The sequence below is a fragment of the Pinus tabuliformis genome, chromosome 3_2 (assembly GCF_031772625.1).
Source record: "Pinus tabuliformis cultivar Carrire ecotype Pingquan chromosome 3_2, CPIR1, whole genome shotgun sequence".
Taxonomy (NCBI): domain Eukaryota; kingdom Viridiplantae; phylum Streptophyta; class Pinopsida; order Pinales; family Pinaceae; genus Pinus; species Pinus tabuliformis.
In genome coordinates, this window is record NC_142302.1 from 1,269,480,993 (window position 1) to 1,269,503,680 (window position 22,688).

Below are 22,688 nucleotides of genomic sequence, written 5' to 3' on the forward strand. Positions count from 1 at the left end.
GTATTCATTTCAACTATTTATTACCATCTTTAAAATAATTAAATTTTAGTAAATAAATTAACATAATAATATATTATGAAATACAAATAAAAAGACAAAAATAAAACAAAAAAACTTGATTATTATATATAACATATAAAACTTAATGAAAAACAACTAAATAGATAATGTTGAAGACTATACCAAAACCACATGGAGTTAATATGTAATCAAGAAAATACAAAGGTATCACACAATAAAGAAAAACTTAGTAGACCTAACTTATGCTAAAATGGAGTATTTGCAACTTTAAGAGATTTAACTTTTAAAATTTATTATAAAATTGTAATTATAACTTAGTCACTAAATTAGTATGTCAAAAAAGAGTGTTGTTAAAAGTTTTTATTTGTTAATTTATAATAACACAATTTGCCTAGATAAGGCATCCCAATTAGTGATGGCATTATGAGCCAAAATTTTGGTTCTCGAGATTCTAGATTCAAATCTTCCCTTAATAAATAATGTAATCCATATTAATATAATATCAACCTACCAAATAATTTAAAATGAGTAAAACCTACCAACTAATTTAAAATGAGTATTTTTTTACTTGTTGTATCACACATAATTGTTATACAAATTTCATTAATTTATTTATTGTCTCACACCTTATCTCTTCATCGGGTAACAGAAGCACTACCTTTCAAACCTACCATAAATATTACATGCCTTAATATCAAAGCTTAATTATTGCGTTGATTCGAGAAAATTGGTATAAAAAATAAATATTTTTAAGTGAATGAAAAGTTTTGCACCAAATATTTACGATTACACTTAAATAACATAAATCTACTCATAACATTTAAAAATAACTTTAAACCATACATATCAAAACTTTATTTTTTTTTGACATTAACGGTATTGATTTTATTTATGGCGGCAAACTGCCTGCCGCTAGCATTACATTTCAGCTTGTCATAAGAAGAGAATTCAGAAACTGTTCTGTCAAACTAACGCCGAGAACAGGAAAAACACAATAGGCGATTCATTACAGAAGCAATGGATGTTTCGTTAAGAGAAGAATCCGCATTGATGAAGGAGCTGCCCGGCTTTGATCGCTGTATAGCCCGAGGTCGACGAATTTCTTTGGACAAACCCTGAACCAGCTAGCAGAGGTGAATCGAACTTAAGTGAATCCTCGGTTTCTTTGGAGGATATACAGGTGACATGAGGATCTTCTTCGCACAGTAATGCATTTCTTGAAACTACAGAACGAGTGCCTCCATTAGGGATTGAAAAGCTTTGAGGGTGTTCAGATATGAGAGGAAATCAAAGTTCGGGTAAGAGAGCAGGGTAGGTTCCGGTCAGGATCTGAGATAACTATAGAGGAGTTTTGAATCTGCAAGAGAAGATTTGACAGGAGATAGGCGTATTGAAAAGAGGGTTGTCTGACCTGAAATCGATACTTTATAAAGCTTTGAAATTACCCTGAGGGGGGGATCCGAGAAACAGAGGAGGGCGGAGCAACGAAATAACCAATGGATCAGAAACAACAGATCGAACAGCATAAAGCTTATGGAATAAGACAGAAGGATTCCCTCGAATTAACCACCAGTGCTCTTCGGTTGCAGAGGGAGCCAAGATTGGCCTCCAAATCTGCTTGAGAGTTGAGCCCCCTTAATATGTGATAGAAGGATATTTTCCTGAACTTGGGCAGTAAGAGTTGAATTTTTTGGAAACAGTGGCTAAATGGATCTGATGAGGAGTCTTCTGAGAGGATATTGCCTGGATGATGAGCCTAGAGTCTCCAAAAACACAGAGAGAGAGGATGTTTCGATTAATTGCCAGGTTCAGCCCTTGCCACAGTGCTAGAGCCTCTGCTCTATTGTTGGTTTCGATGCCCAGGCCCCAATGGAATCGCAACTCTGTTGAACCTCCAGGTTTCAAAAGAACCCCACCACTGCCTGCCACCCCAGGGTTTCCTTTAGAAGCCCCATCAAAGAACAAACAGTATTCATCTAAGGATGATCTCCACTTTATAAACTCCTGTTCCTCAAGTCTGATCTCCCAGTTGGCATGGAAAGGAGCAGAAGGTGTGGATCTTTCGTTCAGATTCGGTACCAGTTCTTGGAGCCATTGCTCCTCTTCTTTGACCAACTTCAATTCATTCCTGGAAGTAGAATTGACATCCAAAGCCTCGCCTAGCAGAGCTTTGATTTTGGAAACTACCCGTGTAGGATTGCAGCTTTCTCCTCTGAAAATCCTATTATTTCTCTCCAACCACAGCTTCCAGCATATAAACTTAGGGATCCACATCCAGCTTATTTTGAGAAGACTTTTTTTTTTAAGGCAAAAGGGAGGAAGAATGATCCAGGTTCGGAATAGATTAGAGATGCTTTCTGGAAGAACAAAATTTGCGTGGTTTAACCTCAGAACTCCCTTCCATACTACCTGGGCAAAAGGGCAGAGCAACAGCAGATGATTGACATTTTCTTCAGCAGCCAAGCAAAGGGGGCATCTGGAGGGCCCTTCCATCCCTCTTCTTCTCAAATTGTCTCTGGTGAGAATGCTATTGTGCGCAACAGTCCAACAGAAAAAGTCAATTTTGGGGAGAGAGGGGAAATCCCATATAAATTTCCATATAGCTGGGTTAGGAGGAGCATAAGGGACAGCCAGAATACTTTTGTAACCTTCGGCAGCTGTGTAAGAGCCTGAGAGGGAGCCCCAGCCTCTTTTGTCTTTAGAGTTGGCCTTTGAGGGAGACTTGCCTTGAAGCAGATCCAGAAGAAGTGAAGCTTCCCCTTGCAACATATGAGGAATCTCTCCTAAATTCCAACAATCCCAGAGCCTATCCGGATCGTTCTTCCAGGTGGAAATGTCCCACAAGGTGTGCAAGTTGGAGGACTGAAGCCAAGCCCTGATATTTGCAAGCCCCTCCACTTGAATCAAAGGTTGGTCTCCCAGAATTGAATCTTCCCAGATTTTAATTTTTCTCCCATTACCTGGGATCCAGTAAAGTTGCTGGCTGAACTGCTCCATAGCATGACTACAGAGATTGAAGATCGGAGATCCTTTTAAGGTTCTTGGAGGCTTATCCAGGCATCTCAAGCGTTGCCCTTGGTAGTATTTCTTCCAGATGACTCTTTTGCTCCAACTAGATTTACCGGAAACTAAATTCCACAAGATCTTGGTTCCCAAAGCAAGGTTTTGAGCAGCCAAGTTACGCAGATGGAGGCCGCCTTCCAGAAGAGGTTTCTTGATGGTCTCCCAGTTCACTAAATGGATCCTTTTGTCGTTGTTGTTCCCACCTTCCCATAAAAATCTTCTCAACAAACTGTCCATTTTGCTGAGAAAGGATTTGGGGGCGAGGAGAACTGAGTTTTGATAAAGCGGCATACTTATAAGGACTGACTTCATCAGGATGACTTTCCCTGCATTATTCAGCCATGAGGCACCCCAAGCTTGGATTCTGTTCTTTAACTTATCGAGCAGCGGCATCCAATGGGCCAGTTTGGGTTTGGTTTTGAAGATTGGGATCCCGAGATATTTAAAAGACTCCCAATTACGATTTCCATCCATTTCTAAAAGCCTTGCAATGTCAGACAGCTCCTTAATCGTGCAGTTCCAGCCATAGATTGAGCATTTCCGATAGTTAATTTTGCTTCCTGAGATCGATTTGTAAATGTCCAGCTCCTTCTTGAAGGATCTGGCAGAGATAAGGCTGGCTCCTCCAAGCAGCAAAGTGTCATCTGCGAACTGTGCATGATTGATATCCTTCACCCTCTGAGTCGTTCTAAGGCCAGGAAGAATTTGAATCTTCTGATTGTGATCAAGCTGGATACTGAGGACCGAGGCCTGAATAGCATAAAGGAGAGGAGACAAGGGACAGCCTTGTCTGAGGCCTCTAGAGGCTTGGAAGAAGTCAGTTGAGCGGCCATTGACCAGAGGTGCGATCCATGGCGAGGCAATACAGGCATTTACCCAGTTTATGAAGGCGGATGAGAAACCTAGATTCTTCGTTACATTGAACAAAAAATCATGTCTTACCCTATCGAAAGCGTTAGCCAGATCGAGCTTAATAACCATACCTTTCTCTTTTCTTTGGCAACTTGAATGGACAGCTTCTTGCACCAGCACAATGTTGTCCAAAATCTTTCTTCCTTTTATGAATCCGCCTTGATTTTCAGGGATGATGGAAGGCAAGATATTCTTTAACCTGTTGGCAATTATTTTGGAGACCACCTTGTAGCTAGAGTTGCACAATGAGATGGGCCTAAATCTGCTAAAGTCGGAAGCGCCTTTCTCCTTTGGGATCAATGCTAGAAATGCCGAATTGATGCCACCACCCAGCTTTGCACAATTCTGGGATTTTCTGACCATTCTCAGTAAATATTTTTTGATTGTCGGCCAGCAGGCCAAGAAAAACCTGACAGTGAACCCATCAGGACCTGGGGCTTTATCAGGCTCCATAGAATCCAGAACATGCTTAATTTCGTCCAAGCTGATCGGAGCAGTCAGCATGTCGTTGTCTGAATCCTTAACGCTATTGGGAATTAAATCCATCGGATAGGCCTGGGGATCTATAGGGTTTTGTTCAGGAGCCGAATAAAGATCTTTGAAGAAAGAATAAGCAGCTCTCTTGATGCCATCAAAATCATTTATAACTGTGTTTTGGTATTGTATCTCAGAAACTGTTTTGAAGTGTTTTCTGGCTTCGGCTTGCTTGTGAAAGAAGTTGGTGTTCCTATCTCCGGCCTTTAACCATAAATTTCTAGATTTCTGTCTCCAAAATTCTTCCTCCTCCCTGCTATATTTGTGAACCTTTTTTTGCAGCTCAACTTCTTTTTGAAGGAGATTTTGAGTTACAGGACTATTCTCCATTGTTGTTTGATGGGCAGCAAGGTTGTTGAGAGATTCTTTTCTTTTGGCAGAGGGTGTTTCCAATCTTTTTGCCCACTCCTTAAGACTTCTTTTTAAAACTCTAATTTTCTCTTCCCACACATAGAAAGGGGACCCATGGACAGGCCTATTCCAGGCATCCGAAACTACATCTTGAAATCCTTCTTGCTGAATCCACAGAGGGCTGAACCTGAATGGAATGGGGCCTAAATTACCATCCATTGAAAGCTCAAGGAGGATGGGCTTGTGATCAGAAATGAGATTTGGAAGAATTTTAGAAGTGGCCATTAGACCGCAAGTCAGGAAGGAAGAATGGACAAGGAATCTGTCCAAACGGGCAGCTATATGATTTGGGGCTAATCTTTTGTTGGACCAGGTGAATTTGCCTGAAGTAGGTTTTATATCCTCCAGGTCCCAGCCCAGCATAATATCTTCAACCCATTCTCTAGCAGGGTCCCTGACAATGGAGCCTCCCTTTTTCTCATCAAGAGCAAGGGTGACATTCAGATCCCCTGCAATGATAATATTTCCTGGATTTTGTTCTGAAAGAAAAGATTGAAGCGAGTTCCAACAAATTTTTTTTTCCCCTGGCAAAACAGGAGCATATAAATTAAACATACTTACTTGTTGACCAGAATCTTTGTGAAGGAGCTGAGTGAAAAGCCAATGGGGACTGCTTTTTTCTTGAATGAGATCATAAATGGAGCTGTTCCAGAAGGTGGCTATTCCACCAGAAGCACCTCTTGCACTAACCGCTCTTCCTTGACCTTTTTGCCAAAATACTTTACTGGATTGGAGGAGAAGGGGTTCCTCCAGCTTAGTCTCCTGGATGAGAAGGATTTCAGGCGAATATATTCTCACTATGTCTTTGACGGCTTCCTCTTTCAACCTGCTGCCTAATCCTCTACAGTTCCAGGAGACGTATTTCATTATTTACTGATTTGGGGGATTGAGGCTCCTTTTGGAGCCCTGTTACTCTTGCGCCCAGATCTCGTATTCATCATTCCTTTGAGGGTTTTTTGAGAACCTTGTAGGACATCTAGATAAGTTTTTTCCTCACGCTGTTTCTTCTTGGATTTCCGGCCCCTTGTCGATTTAATAGGAGTGACTTGCGAGTTATCTGTTTCAGAATCTCTCTCTTCCGAGTCCTCCTCAGATTCGGAGGCGAGGCTGATATGCTCTTCATTACCTTCTTTCCCCTGCTGACCATCATCAACTGGAGGAGCCGATGATTCGCCTTCAATATCTTTCACTTGCTTCGACTTATTTCCAGTTTCCTCTTGTGTCTCCATTGTCTCCACCTGTTCTCCTGAGGAGGAGCCATCTTTGAAATCAGCATTGGACTTTGGGTTAGATTGAGGTTTCCCCAGCGTTGCAGAGGTATTCTGCCCCTGGGGCTTTGGGACAACCTTTCCTTTTTTAATTTCTTTCCATCCTTCCTCTTCAACCGTGATCCCTGCTGAAGCTTTTGGGCAGTCACGTTGGAAATGTCCATGCTCATGACAGGTTCGGCATTTGAACGGCAATTGCTCGTAATCCAGCTTCTGATAATGCTGCCATTCTCCTACTGAGAGCTTGACCGCTTCGGGTAGACCGGCTTCCAGGTCGACTTCCACGCAGATTCTGGCGCAGGTATATTGGCCCTTGTGGTCAGCTTTATCAATGAAACGCCCCAGCCCATTTCCGATCTTCTGCAGGGATTGATAGCTCCAGCAATGTATCGGGAGGTTAGGGAGGCGAACCCAAACTGGCGCCTCCTTAGGGACATCTACGGAGGGGTCGAAGTCGGGGCTCCATTTATTTAGGTACAGACCTTGATTTCCCATAAAATACGGCCCGTTTCTGAACACCAAATCCCGATCTTCTTTGGTTGTAAATTCAAAAATGAAGTAGCCTCGTCCCACAGCATAACAGATCACATTGTTTTTTAGCTGAGGTCTCCAGTTCCTCTGAATCCATTCGTCCGTGATTTTTGTGGATGGCCAGCGGCCCATAAACTGCCCTACTAGGCCTCTGTCAGCCAGAGCTAGAGCGATTTTGATCGATTGTTCCTCTGGGAGAGCAATCTCAGGAATCTCTTCAAGTTTCTTAATGAACTTCGGCGCCTCTGAAGATTTGCGTTTCTTCCCTTGCTGTTTTAACAGGCTGCTAAAAGCTTCTGCAGAAGAGATTGGAGGGGTGGGAGCGGCCTCCCCGCCCCCTGGACCGCTCATGGCTGCGTCGATCGATGGCGGCTGTGGCTCTGAAGCAACTTCGCTGAGCAGAGCAGCGCGCGGCTAGGTCAGCAAAAAAAAAAGTATCAAAACTTTATTAATTCTAACATTTCTCCAATTAAATTAAATTATACACTTTACAAATAAATAAAAATAAATTATTTTAAATAAATAAATATAATATTAATTTTATATTAATGTTTTCACATATAAAAATAATATTATTAAATTAACTATTTAAAAACAAATAAATATAATCTTAATTTTATGTTTTTTCGCATATAAAAATAATATTATTAAATTAACTATTTAAAAACATAATAAAATTTATATAAGTAATTTTAAGTGTAATTTTTAGAAAAAAATTCTTATCTCAGTGATATTAAGTATTCAATTTCGCTTTTAACTCTAATAAAAAATTTATGCTATTTATCCATAGTTTAATATTGGGAATTAAATTTTTGTTATCGTGTTTGAAAATGCGTTGACTGCAATTTTTTTAATTTAACCAAAAAAATTAAAGTGGTATATGTAATGTTAACATTATACCAAAAAAACAATTTATTTTGTTGGATTATTTTAAATCTATTTTTTTAAAGTTGTGATTGGTTGTCTCAACGCTCCTCTTATTAAGTCATGATTGCATGTTTGTACTTCGTCGGCGTAATTTTGAGTCCAGCATTCATAACGATGGTACGATCTTCTACTCCAAGAATCGGCGTGAGAAACCTCACCATCGCCATATGCATTAACATTACATTTTGCCTTCACTAGATTTTTGGAAGCGCCATCCCTCAATCCGTAAGCCTTATTTACACCCCACTTCCTGTCGCACTGTGACCATTTCAGTATAAATATTTTTGCTGGACATAAAATTGAATGTGGTGGGGTGCTCAGGTACGATGATTTCTTTAGCATGGTGCTGACCTCAGGTACAATTATTTATTTTTTAAGAAATGCTCTGCCTCGTACCTAAGGACTTGTGAGAAAAATGCCACGCTATGCCTCATACCCTGATGAATTATGAAACTAAAATGCGACGCTATGCTTCAGATTATGAAATGCTATGCCATGGTTTTTATTATTAATGGTTAAATTCTATATACTTCTTTTTCCTGGGAGAAAAATTGTAATTTCCATTACTGTTGAAAATTACACGTTGTAGATGCCCATAGGCATATGCAAACACTGTGACCGTAGTCAGCTATTTATAGTTACAAAATTGTGTAATAGATAGACTCAGTTAGGTGTGTTGTACATATATAAGTAATTACATAATCAAAAAATCACCAGTGGGTGATCATTGTTCAGTTACCAGGAGTTGCTAATTACAAGATAATAAAGTAGTTGTTCTAAGAGGATGGGCTCTATTTGATTGGCTATAATCTTGGCGATAATTTTGTAGAGACAATTGCAGAGGGATATAGGGCGGAAGTCATGAAAGGAGGTAGGGGAGTTAGTCTTTGGAATGAGGGTAATGAAAGTGGAGTTTAAGGGGGCATATATGCGACCAAGAGTCCAACTTTCTTCTATCACTCCTAGCAGGTCCTGTCCAATGATGTCTAAGAAACCAATATAAAATTCCACTGGCCAGCCATCCGGCCCTGGGCTTTTGTCTTTCTTGAACCATTTGAGAGTGCTTTCTAATTCCCCCATAGAGACTGGTTTTATAAGGTCATCAATTCCATCCGGTTCCAAGTACCCAGGGAAATGGCCAGCTAGGTTAATGATTTCAGGAAGAGAGGGGGCAAGGGGAGCTTTGAAGAGCTGCTTGAAGTGGGAGATACCAAGATGGGCGAGCTGAGAGTGAGTGGTGGCCAAACGATCCTGTTCTGAGGGCATCTTCCAAATAGTATTGCTGGCCTTCCTTCCATTGGCAAAATTGGAAGAATTTTGTGTTGCCATCCCCTGCTTGTAGCCAAATTGCTCTGCTTCTGAGTCTCCATAATTCTTCCCAGTCCAGAAGGATCTTGGATCTCTGTGATTCCAAGTCCACTAGATGAAGCTTTGATTCATTGGATAAGTAGCCAAGCCCACTAGCATCCGTTAAGGAGGCTAGCTGTTCTTCGATATCCACAAGGGATTGGTCATCCCTTTCTTTTTTCCTTTTAGACCAGTCAATGGTTAATCTCTTGAGCTGATTCAGGTTCCTGCAGAAATCTGCAGCCTTCCTCTGATCCCTGAGGGGTGGTTGGGCTTGCCAGAAGTCCGAGACCATCTTAAAATAATCCGGGTCCTTTAAACAAGATGAATTAAATTTGAAAGGGAACCTTAGTTTCCTGAATGGGCTAGCCACTTCCAAGAAGATGGGGGAATGATCTGAGATTCCCCCTGAGTGATCTAATAATGAGATCTAAGACAATTAATAAGGTATTACAAACTCATGTGCATGGATTTGTCTATGTTATTTTATGCAATGGATCGATAAGATTGTGAAACACACAGACAATGAAGCAGTAAACAAAACATAATAGACAACACATAACACAACAAATTTAATGAGGAGTTCACCCAATACTCCTAGGCTACGTCTCCTTGTCCAGCCTTAAGTGGTGGCCTCTTTATTATGTCTTCAAGCAGAGTTTTTACAACAGTATGAGCTCAATTGGAGACTCAATACACAACAGATGCAACAACTAGAGCTTTGCTTGAACCTCTCAAGCCTCTCTGAGTACACAGACTCCCTCAACGCTCTCTGTCTCTATCCTAACTGTGTCTCTATCCTAAGTCTGTCTCGACATTTGCCTACAATACTGCTTGTCATGTTTGTTCTCTGTTTGTGGCTTTAAAGCCAATCTAGGTTGTGTTTCTCCTTCTCGACTTTCTGTCTCCCAGGCCTCTATCCGCTTTGAATCCCTCTTCCAGCGTTACACAATCATTGCATAATGCCTAAAGGGGAGGTGGCCACCTATTCGGCAATGTAAGAGTGCCTCGGTCCCTTGAAATCCTTCAGAATCCCAAACGCAGTCGTTTTCTGTTTTACACAGGAAAATGCATTCACGATTGTGAAATTTCGCCAAAACACAGTTCAATTCGGACTTCAAAAAGTCCTTAAATATGGTCTATTCCCCTATCGGGTCCACCTGTAAGTCGCCATCGCATGTTGCAATGGCTTGCCCCTTTGTATTTTAAAAAACGCATTAAAACTATGAAAATACATTAAATATGGCTTTGCTATGGATCTCAAATCTTATGCAATAACATTTATATCACCGTCGGGTTCGGTTCATCGGATTGCAAATGTGTATGCGTACATGCCCGCTCCTCTGTGTAGCCCTGATTGCGATACTGTGATGCAATCGATCGCAATCGCATATCGCGATAAACCTGGGCCATTGTAAGTGCTCCTGTAATCCTCGATAACAATCATGCTATGCAACGTGGGCCGTCGATCTGCGCGCTTTATCAACGGTCCTGGTTGACTCCGCTAGTCGCCGTCGCAAGTGTGATGTGGTTTCCGCCGATACCCGCTGTCTGCCTATGCCGATTGCGATTGCCGATCAGATCTGGACCATTGATCGGCCAAATCTAACGGCTACTATGCATTCATTTGTTCCGCCTCCAATACTTTGTTTTTTCACTGATTCCAGTGTTTTTGCCTCCCGATAGTGTTTTTCCCCACTCTGAAAAGTTTTCTCATGTGGTTTTCTTTGGTCTTTGGCATGATTTTCTGAGTTTTCATGACTTAGAGAATATTCTTGGATCCATTTGGATCACACCTTCCCACTGAAAAAAGGCTTTTGGACCACCAAAAGTTGGTTTTCAAGCACCGTTGAAGTGAAGATACAACTGCCTCACTTTCCCAATCTCTATCCATTTTGCATTGTTGGGTTTTGAACCTTTGTGTCCAATTCTAAGGTACTCCACGTCCCCTCTGTGTGTAATCCTCACCTTCCTGTCCATAACTGTATCTTCCTACAGCTCATTGAGGTATTCAGGCAACAGATCATCAATGGAAGGCAATTGACTTTGCTCTTCGGGATCTTCAATTAAAGAAGGTTCAAACAGTCTTAAGTTTTCTGCATTTACCACTGAATAGATGTGCATGTATGCTAGCAGATCAAGGTGGAAAGCATTCTCACCAATTTTCTCAAGTACCTTAAAAGGCCCATACCTTATTGGCTTCAGCTTCTTTCCTTCACCTTGCATTCTGTCCTTGTTGATATACAGCCAGACTTGATCACCAACTTGGAAGCTGTGCTCCACCCGATGTTTATCATGCCTTGCCTTGTATTTGGCTTGGCTCTTTTCCAGTTGTTCCTGCACTGCTTGGTGAATTTCTTGGATCTGTTCAATGAATCTGGTTGCTTTGTCCACATCACTGTGTCCAGCAACTGCTATGTCTTTTTCAAAGACAAAATCCAAGGGAGACCTTGGTATAAAACCAAAACAGGTCTCAAAAGGAGATCTCTGTGTAGAAGAATGTTTAGCACGGTTGTAAGCATGCTACACATAACATAAATGTTCATCCCAAAGCTTGGGATACTTGCTGCAATAACCCCTAAGCAACTGGATCACTGTCCTGTTGACTACCTCTGTTTGGCCATCTGTTTGTGGATAAAAGGCTATTACTTTCTTCAGTCCGGTGTCCATAAATTCCCACAGACTTGACCAAAACTTCCCAACAAATTGGGAGTCTCGATCAGATACTATGGAAGTGGGTAACCCAAAATGCACCCAGACATGCTGAAAGAACAACTTCGCTATTTGTTCAACTGTAATCTGCTTATTACAGGGTATTAAAATACACATTTTGCTGAACCTGTCCACAATAACATATAAATAGTCATGTCCCTTTCTAGATTTTGGCAATCCCCCAACAAAGTCCATGGAAACACTTTCCCAAGGACGGGAAGGAACTGGAAGTGGAGTGTACAAGCCTAGTTTTCTATTGTTGGGCTTGCTTTTAGCACACATGGTACACCCTCTTACATATCTAGAAACCGTTTCATGCATTTTTGGCCAATAGCAGTATCTTTGCAACTGTTTTACTCACCCCAAAATGACCTAATATCAGAGAAGTATGTGCCTCCCTAATTATGTTAACTCTTTTTGTTTGTGGAATGCATATCTTTCCCAAATGATACAATAGTTGGTCCTTAACATAGTAATCCAATTCTTCTACTTTTTTGCCATTACTTAAAGCTGCATATACATCTTTAAAGTCTATATCTTGAGCATATTGTTCAATGTAGCTTTCATGCATTACCGAGTTATGCTTAAGTATAATAGATGCATTTATGATTGGTCTAGACAGCATATCTGATGACTAAATGAAACTATTGTTGGAAACCCATCCACCTATAGTGTCTTGATTGTTGCAATTTAGTTTGTGTATGCTCTTTTTATATCTGATGACTAAATGAAACTGTTATAGGAAACCCATCCACCTATAGTGTCTTGATTGTTGCAATTTAGTTTGTGAGTGCAAGTACTGAAGTGGCTGATGATCAGTATGTATAATTGTTTCTTTGTCCATTAAGTAATGTTTCCACTTCTTCACACTCTAGAGTAATGCATACAATTCTTTATCATATGTAGGATAATGAACTACTGCATAATTAAAAGTCTTAGAATGGTAGCATATGGGTTTACCATGTTGCATCAACACTGCTCCCATGGCATAGTCACTGGCATCTGTTTCGATCTCAAATGGTTGTTGAAGATTTGGCATTGCTAGTACAGGTGTTGTACTAATTTTTTCTTTCAAGGTGTCGAAGGCTTTCTGTTGTTTGCCTCCCCACTGAAACACCTTGTTCAATCTTGTTAAAGCATGTAAGGGAGCTGCAATTAAGGAAAAGTTAGCAATAAAATTTCTCCAATATTGTGTTGCTCCTAGGAAACTTCTAACTTTTGTAGCAGATTTTGGTTTAGGCCAGTTTACAATGATTGCAACCTTTGAGGGATCTGTCTTCAATTCACCACCCCCTACAATATGACCCAAATAATTCAAAGATGTTTTACCAAATTCACATTTTGATAATTTAACATAGAGATTTTCTTTTTTCAAAACATCTAGAGTCTGCCTTACATGCTTCAAATGTTCTTCCCATGTTTTACTGAAAACAAGAATGTCATCCAAATATACAATTACAAAATCATTGATAAAAGGCCTGAGTACATCATTCATAACTCTCATGAAAGTGGCAGGAGCATTAGTTAAGCCAAAAGGCATAACTAGCCATTCATACAACCCTTGCTTTGTTTTGAAAGCAGTCTTCCATGCATCTTGCTCTGCTACTCTGACCTGATGGTAACCACTACACAAGTCCAACTTGGAAAAGTAAACAACTTCCTTCAATTGATCCAATAGATCATCAATATGAGGAAGGGGATAACGATTCTTGATCGTTATTTTATTCAGTGCTCGGTAATCAATGCACATACCCCACCAACCATCTTTCTTCCACACCAACACGATTGGAGATCCACATGGTGATGTGCTTGGTCTTATGAACCCTTTCTTGAGTAGCTCCTGTACCTGCTTCTTGATTTCTGCATTCTCTAAAGCAGATAACCTGTACATTCATATGTTAGGCAATGGAGCATCTTGCTACAAATTAATATCATGTACAATTTCCCTTTTGGGTGGCAGACCTTTTGGTTCTTGAAATAAGATATCATATTCTGAAACAACTTTTTCTAAATCAGCTTGTTGTTTAGCATCACAACCTTCAAATACATTGGTTTTATCAGGTTTCTTTTCCTTTACAACCATCATTAAAAATTGCTTGCATGAATTTACAATTCTTTTCATCTGCCCTGAGTTTATGAGAATATAATTATTCTTGAGTTTATGAGCTCTTACAATATATTCGATTCCATCTTTAACGAGTTGATACTTATTTTCAGCTCTATAGAAAATGACTTTTCTATCATACAAGTGAGGACTTCCTAAAACAATTCCACATATATCCAAGTGAACGATATCTAACTCAACCTCATCTACAAATGTTGACCCAAAAGAAAACCTAAGTTTACATTGTCTAGTCACTTGTAGCTTTGCTTTATCACATACCCAACCTAATGGATATGGCTTCTTGTGAGGTGTGCATAGTAGTCCCAATTTCTTTAAAATTGCTTCAGAAATTAAGTTTACTTGTGAGCCACTATCTGTTGGCATTATAATACAGGGGTTGTCCTTGATGGCAAGTCACTCAGATGACATATCATAGTGCAACAGGTCAATAGCAAAGAATTAATGATCAGAGAGAGGTATACGCAGGTTCACCTTGACAAAGAAGCATATACACACGGGTTAACAGACCAAAGGGAGCCTATAACGTACACACACACTTTCACAGAAGGAAAGGCGCGTATATCTTGGAAAACTAAGTTTTGGTCCATGGTATTTTGATCCATGGTATTGGTCCAAGATATCTGGTCCGAAGTATTGACCCTAGGTATTTGGTCCAAGGTATTGGTACTAAGTGGTTTTGGTCCATGGTATTGAGAAATACCTAAAACTATAAAAGGATGAGAAGATGATTAGGCCAAGTGTGCAAGTATTGAATATCAGATAAAGTATGAGATCTAGTATGCAGGTTATGGGTTTATGATGCTCTGCTTGATCTGAACCAAGGAGGAGCCTTAGCGGTTGATGAAGGACAAGATCTAATGATGGATCGACATCTTAATGCTTGGAATGAATAATCTTTATATGGTTTGATCATGTTTATTCTAGATCTGTATACTGATGCATGTGTTGTTCTGTAAATATTATGATCTGGTTATAACTGAAGTCTGGAATAGCTACAAAATTATGAATGAATATTTACAGATGTATACGCTGGTTGACTTTGGTAAAAGCACGTATACACGCAGGTTCGACACATCGAAGTAGCGTATACCTTGTGAACTATGATTTTTGAAGTTGCAATTGGTTTTGGTTGTTGATGTAGAGATCTGGGTTTTGCTTTATGTTCTGGTGACTGCATTCTGGTAACAGTGTTCAAATTGATTGATTGTGATTTGCTTCAGTAATGATGGATGAGATCTAATAATGGATCAGAATCATAATGACTTATCATTATGTGATCTGATGGGCTAGATCTGGTTGCTAACACATGTATTATCCTTTATATGTGATGATCTGGGTATGTCTGAAGTCGAGAAGTGCAGCGAAGTTATAAGTAAGTATTTGCAGATCTATACGCTGGTTTGCTTTGATGAAGTTGCGTATACACGCTGGTTCGGCCCTTCCAAGTTGCATATACACTCTGATGCATGGTTTTGAAGTTACAACTGGTTGTGATTAATGATGCAGTGTTCTGGGTACAAATCTGTGTACCGGCTACAGTGATCTCTCTGTTCCAGTTGATTTGTTGAAGTTGATTAAAGTATGAATGAATGGTTGACTCAGTTGTGTCAGAGGCTCAGAGGTTGTCAGTGATTGATTGAGTTTGGTTGATTCAGAAAGTAATGATTGAGTTTCAGTGATTGGTTGATGCAGATTTAGTTGATGGTTGTATTGCAGTGGTGATTGATTTGAGCTTCAATGTTGTTGATGGGTCCAGTATGAAAATTGGATGAAACATGGCCTTCAGATTATGGTGTTGTGTTCTAGGAGTATCCAGTCTGAAAATTCATGAAACGTGGTCCCTGGAGGAAGAGAGAGGGTTGTAGCCTTCCGTAGGCCGATGCCTACATACTAGTAAATATATCGGCCAGTACAAGAGCCAGGGGGTTGTAGCTCCCTTCCAGTAGAAGCTGGAGAATGAGAGAAGGTTGTAGCCTTTTGCAGGTGGGTGCCTGTGTACTGGTATGAGTCTACACCAGTACAAGATTGTAAACAGGTTTTTCTTATATTAAAAGAAGACAGCAACAGGTGGTTTTTGTCCCGCATTGGGTTTCCACCTTAAATCTTGGTGTTCATGTGTGTTTCTTATGTGTGATGGTCTGTTCTGTTTTTACTGCACCTGGTTACTGTTTATATGGTTAATGAAGTTTTGATGCACTGATTAAAGATCAACATATGATGAATTAACTGAATCATAAGATTACTGGATATACGCTAGTTGTCTTAAACACAGTTGCATGTACACGTGAGTTCCATTAACTGAAGTAGCGTATATAAATCTGATTATGGAAATGAAAAGTTATTGACTTGCTAATACTGATTCACGTGCCGCCCCCCCCAGAGTATTATTTCCAACACTATCAAACAAAGTATCAATCTTTCGATGCTTGGAAATAACTCTAATATGAAAAAGCTCATGTCTTTTCCTCTCATTTTCTTCACTATCAATAGTTTGGGCAGAATTACTAGTAGATGCTTTAGAATTTTTACCTTTTATACCTGTGGCTGCGATTGTTGTTTCATCACCTGAGTCTGACCCCAAATCTTTCTGTATAGCAGCAACAATCTTCTTCTTCTTGCCATTGAACTTCTTGGGTTTCAACTCCGGATGCAAAGACCAACAATGTTCATCATCATGTCCATCCTTCTTGCAGTGAGTGCATGAAGGTTTGGCCTTTTTTACAACATTTGCCTTCCTCTCTTTCCATTTCTGCTTTCTCTTTTCCTTATTCTTGCTTGCAGTGGGTTTTGATGATCCCCCAATCTCTGGGTTCACATTCTTGCCTCTAGCCTCTAGATGGGTAGCCTGAACAGATACCTCATCTATGCTAGTAGGGTTAAACAGGAGAATGGTGTGTCTCAAATAGCTATGCAGACCACTTATATACTGCAACAAAGTTTCAGGTGAGTCTAAAGAAATGCCTAGAATCAAAGCTCTTTTTCTAAATTCTTGGGTGTAGCTTTGTACACTTTGCCCTTTTAATTGGCGAAGAGTTTGCCAACTCATCATAGCTTGCTGCATATAGGCTAGTGGATATAATTGTTTTCTAATTGCAGAAACAAATTCACTCTAGACAGAAAGAATTTTGCCATGCTTCTTCAAGTTAGCTTGTGTCCTGCCTTCCCACCATACCAAGGCAGTTCCTCCATTGGGACTCAATACACAACAGATGCAACAACAAGAGATTTGCTTGAACCTCTCAAGCATCTCTGAGTACACAGACTCCCTCAATGCTCTTTGTCTCTATCCTAACTCTATCTCGGCAATTTCCTGCAATACTGCTTGTCATGTTTGTTTTCTGTATGTGGCTTTAAAGCCAATCTGGGTTGCGTTTCTCCTTCTCGGCTTTCTGTCTCCCAGGCCTCTGTCCCCTTCAAATCCCTCTTCCAGCGTTACACAATCATTACATAACGCCTAAAGGGGAGGTGGCCACCTATTCGGCAACGTAAGAGTGCCTCGGTCCCTTGAGATCCTTTAGAATCCCAAACGTAGTCATTTTCTGTTTTTTCGCAGGAGAATGCATTCATGACTGTGAAATTCCGCCAAAACACAGTTCAATTCGGACTTCAAAAAGTCCTTAAATATGGTTTATTCCCCTATCGGCCCCGCCTATAAGTTGCCATCGCATGTCGTAATGGCCTGCCCCTTTGTATTTTTAAAAATGCGTAAAAACTGTGAAAATACATTAAAAATGGCTTTGCTACAGATCTCAAATCTTATGCAATAACATTTATATCACCATCGGGTCCTGTTCATCGAATCACAAATGTGTATGCGTACATGCCCACTCCTCTGTGTAGCCCTGATTGCGATACCGTGATGTGATTGATCGCAATTGCATATCGCGATAACCGCGGGCCATTGTAAGTGCTCCTGTAATCCTTGATAGCGATCATGCGATGCAACGTGGGCCGTTGATCTGCGCACTTAATCGACAGTCCTAGTTGACTATGTCGGTCGCCGTTGCAAGTGTGATGTGGTCTGCGTCGATACCTGCTGCCTGCCTATGTTGATTGCGATTACCGATCAGATCTGGACCGTTGATTGGCCAGATTCATTTGTTCCGCCTCCGATACTCTGTTTTTTCATTGATTTCACGTGTTTTTGCCTCTCAATAGTGTTTTTCCCCATTTTGAAAGGTTTTCTCATGCGGTTTTCTTTGGTCTTTGGCATGATTTTCCGAGTTTTCAAGACTTAGAGAGTGTTATTGGATCCATTTGGATCACCAATCCAACCCATTGTCTGTATAGGGCAAGAGTTCTGAGTAGCTCTTCATGTATGAGGTATATGTCCAACCTTCTTCCAAGGGCAGCTTCGCCAGTATTCCTATTATGCCATGTGGGCATCTTCTTGTTCATGGGAACATCTATAAGCCCATTTTGATCCAGAAGAGAGCTCAGTTGGTCTGAGAGAGGGTCAAGCTGCGAGTGATGCCCCCAGGATTCCTCATTTCCTATGGAGAAGTTCAGGTCTCCCCCTAAAATGGTGGAGCTATTAATCAAGGGGTTATCCAATAGAGTTTGCTAGAAAGAAAGTCTGTTTTGGCTAGGAGCATAGATAATGATGATGCGGATTTGTTTGCCTAAATCTGCAGAGAGAATGTTCATGCCCAGGAATCCCAGGCCCCCCAAGAGGATATCACCTTAATTGATTTTGGATTAATGCCAATGGCTAAACCCCCAGATTGGCCCACAACATCCAGGCCTTGGAAGTACCATCCAGGTAGAAGAACTTGTAGGATCTTAGTGATCTGATCAGAGGGCCCTAGGGTTTCTTGTAGAAGTATCATGTCACAGGGGGGACGGTTTAAGAGGCGCTTCAGAGCCAGTTTTTTTTTTTTTTTTGGGTTGGCCAAGCCCCTACAATTGAAAGAAAGCCAAATCATTAGGGAACAAAATCAAGGGGTTTATATGCTCTAAGTGCCCTTTCAATGGTGGTTTGTCGACCCTGCGCCACATCTGCCACCGCAGATTTGATGGCTTTGGCAATCTTTGAAGGCCTGCCTCTGGAGGGTTTAATCTTGGTAGGTTGGGAGGGGATGCCGAGACCAAGCAGGGGGGTACTGATCAAGGGATGAGATTGGAGGTTGTAGGAGTGCGAGCCCGATGCAGAGGGGGAGGGAGGAGGTTGAAGGAGAGGGTTTAGAGCTTGTAGAGACGGCGGGGTTGTAGAGAAAATGGGGGAGGGGGGCTCAAAACCACAGTTAATGGAGGGTTGAGTACATGATAGGGAGGTAGAGTGAGACACAAGAAAATGTATAGATGCATTTAAATGATTGAAAGTAGAGCAGAGGAACAAGAATTAGGAGCATTACCCGTTGTAGGAGCAACTTCCACTGCAGACTGGGATCGATTCAGTGGAGGGGATGTAGGTGGTATCCTTGGAGCACTGGATTGCTGAGAAGTGACTCCATCTGCATCCTTTGAGTGATCCTGACTTGAGGGTTGCTCGTCCACAATCGGGTCTTCAGACAATCGATGTTTCGAACCCCTTGCGGCCTCTTGAGCAAAAGGAGTGAGTAGCGGGCAATCCTTGTATAGATGGTCGACCTTGAGGCATCTTCGACACCGAAAGGGCAATCCTTCGTAATCCAGGTTTTGACGGTGCGAGAAGTGCCTCCATTGGAGGGTTATTTTTTCCTCCAGCCCCTCCCTGGTATCTAGATGAACCAGAATTCGCACCATTGTCATAATCCCTAACTTTTCAAAAGATGGTCATGTTCTAAGTAGGTACCCAGCGCGTATCCAATGCGTTTGAACACAACAGGGGTCCAGAACTACATTGGAAGGCTTGGCAAACAAACCCAGATCAACCCTGCACCCAATTGTTCATGCTCTGGATCAAATAAAGGGTCCCATATTTTTAACAGTATTAGTGCGAGCTCAATGTGCCAGAAGCGAGATAGTACCCAAATAATGTATTCTTCCCTATGGAAGCGTAGGGCAAACCACCCACGAGCCAAGGCTCTAATAATGGGTAGTTCTTTGAGTAAGGAACCCCAAATCTCCGAGGTCTAGAGGCGAAGATGATCCACTGAGTAGTTTCTGCCCCTTACTTGACCCACCAGAACCTTCTTTGCCGTATCTGCGACTTCTCCCATCGGAATGTCCTCGCCGAGGGTAAGGTTGATGTCCCTGTCCATCGATTTTAGGCACCTGCCTTTCTTGGGTTTATCTGTGTGACGAGCAGTCAGATGCTCCTTTAGAAGACCCCGACAGCCCTGGTTGACAGTTTGGGGAGTGGACGGGGTAGATTTAGGGTTAGGGATCGGGGAGCTGAAGCAGCCTGAACGGATGGGGGTGTTAGGGTTTGAACCTCCAGGAGCTAGGGTAGCACTAGTGAAGGCAGGGATGGTGAGGGGAGGGGGTCCAGATGGGGGGATATGGGAGGTAGAGGGAGCACAATAGGGCGCTGAGGTCTGAGGAGAGTGAAACAGGGGAGCATCGAATGTGGGAGAGGGTTGGAGACAGGTTCCCAGCAGGTTCAAGGTCGCTGGAGAGAGCGGGGGACAGTCCAAACCAGGTGCATCATCAATGTGGACTGAGGGCGGGGGATGTTTATCAAGCGGACTCGGATGAAACGGAACGGACTGAGTAGCTGTCAGCGGTCGTAGAGTGGCAGTAAAAGGGCCAGAGCCCGTCACGGTTCGGTGGTGCGACCAGATAACCTGGTCGAGGTGGGGGTCCGCCTCATAGTCTACATCATCCAGCTCCATCGAAACTGACAGGCACGGTTAGGGGAGCTACAGTTGTCGAGGAGGCAGCGAAATAGGATGAAGGGTAAACCAGTTGTGCTTCGTGGTGAGTCTCTGATGCTAGGAATCACGAGCTGAGTGAGGGTAAACTCCAGGGAGGAAGGGAGGTAAGTGGTAAAATCAAGCCAGCCCAGTGCAAGAGCTATGGCCTTCAATCCCCGGGGTTATGGCCCTCGAGGCCTCCATGGTTGCCAGCTATCGTCTTGGAGAGCTCCATCCAAATTTTCCTTCTTATTCAGGTGGAGGCCTACAATATAACTGTGTATGTGCCAATTCTATATACTTACACGACATGCTAAACTTTATTCTTATAGCAAAGTATAAGCTTGTATTTAATTATTAGAATTTCAAGAATTGCTCTTAAATACTTTCGCCCCTGTCAACCCATTTCCTAAAAAGTTAAATTGATGAATATGATTTTTGTGGAAAAAAGAAATGATATCAAGTGACATCATTGTATCTTATTTAAGGGAAATTAAATTGATGTATTAAATTTTGTGGAAAATGTAAAAGTATTAATGTGTTTCATTTAAGGAAATTTGAAATGGATTTGAAATTAATTTTTGGTGATATTTAATTAAATATATAATAACATTCTCAATAACTACTTAAGTTTTATATATATATATATATATATATATATACATACATGTGGGGTATTGCTTAACTATTTTATCTATTTAACTTTTATTATTATTACAAAACATATTTTCTCATTTGCTTGTTAAACGCTCAGGGTGGTGGATTAAAAATGACTTATTAATTTGTGTTCTTGCGATAGATTAGTATAAACTTTTACTACATGGTAAAATTTATAGTTGTATAATTGTTAGTTTAACAAAATTACAAATAGTCATGTTATTTTAACAACATTACAAATAGTCATAACATATTTTTCGTAGTTGTTTAAGAAGCAACATGCTCTTTATATTCGTCTAGACTATATTTAGCATTGATTTATTCGAATGCCTACACACTATATAAGTTTGAGATCATTCACACTATCCGTTGAAAAAAAACTTTGATTGTCCATTCATATATGTCTTTATTGTTTTTAATTCCAATTTAACTATACTTAAACTAAGGGAGAATATCTAAAATGTAGCCCTTGTTCAAATGTGGCAGCTAGTTCATACTCAAAGTTCAATAATTAAACTAAGCGAACCCTAGCTATACGGCCTTATTTACGTGTAAGGTGATTAGTTGAGGTCTTATTATGGGTTGTTTAGTAACTTCCATTTCTATTAGCTACTATTTTTTTTCTTCATAAATTATAAGTTTTTCTATAATTTTCAATTTAAAATGACTTATTATTATATTAACAAATATTTTAATAAATTTAATTATATATATTAATAAAAATAAAATACACACATATATACAAAATAAACACATATATTAAAGTGTATATATTTTAATATAAACAATATTAGTTAATCATATTTCTTAATTTATGGTGATGACATTCAATAATACAATATTTTATTAGTTGTTTTATTTTTGTGATGAAAATTTTGTTTTTATTATTATTTTTGTTTAATTAAGCTATATTTATGCTAATACAATATTTTATTAGTTGTTTTATTTTTGTGATGAAATTTTTGTTATTATTATTATTTTTGTTTAATTACGCTATATTTATGCTAATACAATATTTTATTAGTTGTTTTATTTTTGTAATGAAATTTTTGTTTTTATTATTATTGTTGTTTAATTAAGTTATATTTATGCTAAGCGACACTTACTAGCTACTAGATAGCTCTTGTTTATTTTCATGCAAATTTTATAAAAAAATCATGTTTATTTTCCGATCTAATCCAACATGGATTTATTGAAATCAAAGGTTTGACAAGTGAATTCTTCACAATTGAAGTGCCCCAATTTTTTTGAGCAATTGCTATGGTGGGAGTCATACGGTATTTAAAAAAAATTGAGCAAATGGAAGAGGGTAGATGGCTTAAGGTTGTCTTTAATGATAGATTGTGCAAGAGCAAAAAAATTTGGATGCAACAAAATAACAAATGGTTTAGTAAATGGGGTATT